This window comes from Henckelia pumila, chromosome 4 (genome assembly GCF_033568475.1).
Source record: "Henckelia pumila isolate YLH828 chromosome 4, ASM3356847v2, whole genome shotgun sequence".
Lineage (NCBI taxonomy): Eukaryota > Viridiplantae > Streptophyta > Magnoliopsida > Lamiales > Gesneriaceae > Henckelia > Henckelia pumila.
This window is the reverse complement of record NC_133123.1, coordinates 18,365,637-18,369,384: the sequence shown is the minus strand read 5'-3', so window position 1 is coordinate 18,369,384 and position 3,748 is coordinate 18,365,637.

The window sequence follows — 3,748 nt, the reverse complement described above, 5'->3', positions numbered from 1 at the left end:
TCAACACAATTCACAAGAAGCTCAGAATTTTCTAGATCGATCCAAAAAATAATGGCGGCTTTTAGTTATTTTACTGTATGAGTACTCCATGTAGTTAATATTTAAATTTTAATTAATATAATAACAGGCAATTCTGCTTTAAAATTTTTAACTAATTCTTTGTTTTTGAATAATTTTGAACTAATTCTACAAAACTAATATATGTTGGTTTTTCACCTTTCTTTATTCTCTTGAATTCTAATCCACTTTTAAATTTTAGTTAGACGTGTTTTTTTAAACAAAAAAATTTCATCGATATTAATTTTTTATTACTAGATAAAATTCATTAAGATGCAAAGTAAAACGTGAAAATGGTAGATTTAATTTTATCAAAATGTGTCATATTTAAATAAATAATATTCACTATTGTAGATATATATTGAGAAAAAAATTGCTAAAAAATTTAATAGATCTTTTCTTGAGATCCAAGATAAACGTTTTAAATTTTAATTGATTCGAAAAGTAACGATGTATTTCAGAATCTTGCATGATGGATATTGATTATTATTTGATTAAACTATAATCTATTTAAATTTATTGTTATATATGATTAAAAAAATCTTTCCCACTATTGTTACGGGCCCCCTTCAATATTTAATCATGGTTTCGTCCCTGTATATATATATGGTTATGGTCTCAGGCAAAATGATCTCTGTCCTACTTTCATCTCACGCAAAAATGAGGGGGTCGATTTTCTATTGCCTTAAAAAATCCATAACCTTATTACGTCAGATCGATCTATGGATTCAGGTATGCATTTATTGGTATTTATTTTATTTTAATTCGACATAATTTTTTTATTGTTGTGATATTGAATCACATGGTATATTAGATCTCTAACACTTCTATCATAACTAACTCCTCATGAAACGTCCAAGATGGGATAATTATATTTTTGATCCTGTACTTTGCACATTTTCCATTTTTGGTTCTGTTAAAAGTAAATTTGCAATTTTAGTCATATAACTTGCATTTTTTTTTATTTTTGGTCCTATTAACATTGAATTCGCATTTTTAGTCCTGTAACTAACATAAGTTTTTCATCTTAAGTCCTGTTAACACTGAATTTACATTTTTAGTCATGTAATTTACATTATTTTTTATTTTTAGTCCTGTTAACACTGAATTTTTATTTTTTTGTCATGTAACTACCATATTTTTTAATTTTATTTTTAGTCATATTATCGATGAATTTACATTTTTAATTCCATAAATTGCATACTTTTTTTATATTTTTAATCATAATATATTGTGATTTACATATTTTAAAACTTTTAAAATTTAAATGAATTAAATAAAAAAACAATCAACTAAAAATTATTCAAAATATTTTTACACTAAATACCATCTTATAAAATAAATAATATAAATAAAACTATAAATAAAAGTATTAAAAATGAAAATTCACCTTTAATATGACTAAAATAAAAATATACGAAAGTTGCAGGACAAAAAAAATGAATTTCATTGTTAACATGACTAAAGATTAAAAAAAATGCAAGTTACATGATTAAAAATGTAAATTTAGTGTTAACATGACTTAAATGAAAAAATCATATAAATTACAAAACTAAAAATGCGAATTTAATGTTACAGGACCAAAAATGTACTTTTTCCAAATGAGAACTATACAACATCTTTGGCTGTTCAGCTCAGGCTATACATGGAATTCTCAAACGCTCGTTGCTAATTAAGGGTCAACTGCTCTCTAAACTAACTCCTCGCGCATGAATCCAAGTGAAAACTATACAACATTTTTTTTTGTTGTTCAGCTCCAACTATACTTAGAATTCATAATTGATGCAATTTCCTTTTTTTCAAAAAAAAAAAAAAAAACCACACACACACACACACAAATTGTTGGTAGCACATAATAGTTTAATTAATACCCTCAAAGTCATCTAGAAGTTGATATTCATTAGAAAAAAAACAAATGACCCGCTGTCCATATATCCAAAGATGGATTATTTTGCAAAAATAAATGTAAGGCATGTGAAAGCACTTTGCAAAGAATACCATATTTAAGGTTCACAAGTCGAAAAGCGCTATGCACCATGTGACTTCAACTTTGTCCCATTAAACATGCACATATGACACTACACATTCACGGGCTCCAATACCAGAAACTTCATGCTGCCATTTATTTCTCATAAAAGTAAGAAAACAATTTATTAAGGTGCCGATTTATTATTATTTGTTTCTTGTTAATTATTATATATTATTTTTTTATATAAAAAAAACAAAGGATAAAATGAAACAATGTTGAAGTGCACTCATCGTTGTCAAAGCATGTGAAAGAATCCGAGGCTGTATGATTGAAAAAATTAAATATTAGTCAAGATAGTTTTTCCCTTTTTAAATGGAAATATTTGTGAGGTATTGTATTTTTCTATCATTAAAAATAAGAGTAAAAGTATGTTTGATTACTCTGATTTAATCAATAATTTTACAGAATCTCATTATGTTATATATCGGTAATATCACATCACCTATTAATATTTATATCGAAATAAAATTTTTAAATATACTGTAAATTTTGTTCAGTGACTTCTAAATTGAGTTTAATGGACGGGTCTATTCAAACTATTGGAGTTAATGCAAATGTAGCTTAGTTTGTAGAGTAGGCAGCTTTAGAAAAAGAGTACGACGCATTGGGATGGATGAATAGATAAGAGGAATGACCACAAAAGTGGTATTTGAATTGGGCGAATACAGGAGCAATTGGTCATTGATTATGAGTTTGATTTGTGTTAACATCTTTTTATGCGAGTCTGTTGCACACAGTTTGTTACTGAGATGTCTACTTTGAGAGCCACGTTCCTACGATCTTTCGTCCATGCTATGCAATTTATCTAACTAATATGATTTTCAGACTACTTTATTAACCCGAGAATTTACTTAATACGCACTGAAACGTAACATCGTGGTTTTACATCTCACACACACACAAATGAATAAGTGAAATGTTGTTTCCACATCATAAAAAAATAAAGATAAAAGTTGAGTGATTAATGAACTTCTACACGATCATATGTTTTTCTTGTATCCAACTTAACGAATGTAGATTCTCAAAAACAACAATTATATTATCAATGATGAAATTTTGTGAAGCAAAAACTGAAAAATATTTCGTAGAAGCTCTTTCAAACCACATACGCTATCCGTTGTTTCATTGTTTGTTCCAGGCTCTGTTATTCAATGTTGTCCTCGGCAAGCTAACCAGTTGACACACTTTCTCGCATATGAAGGATTACGTTTTGGTTCTGATGTAGAGTTTTTTGGTTGTCTTTCTTATTTTATACGTTCGGTTGTTAAACATGATCTTTGTCGGTAATGAATGTTCATATCCTTTATTATTATTATTATTTTTTTAAAAAAAGAAACTAAAATTTTGTCCCACCCACTCCGGAATTTATTAAAATACATCCGCTAAGCCCCTAAGGGTTGTTTTAGTGAAGTAAGTGAACTATTGACCATAGGTCAGAAGTTTGATTTCCTCTGCCTCCACCTTCTTGAACTAGCATGTCACACAGGACTTACGTAATTTACAGGCTATTGCATTAGTCTGGAGGTTTACCCAGAGGGCAAAGACCGAAAGGTAGTGGCTATTGGTTCCCATGTCACCAAAAAAAAAAAACTCCGCTAAAACCTAAAATTCTTAGAATTGTCCCGGTCGATGCTTTTCGATCCGTACTTCAATAATGTTATC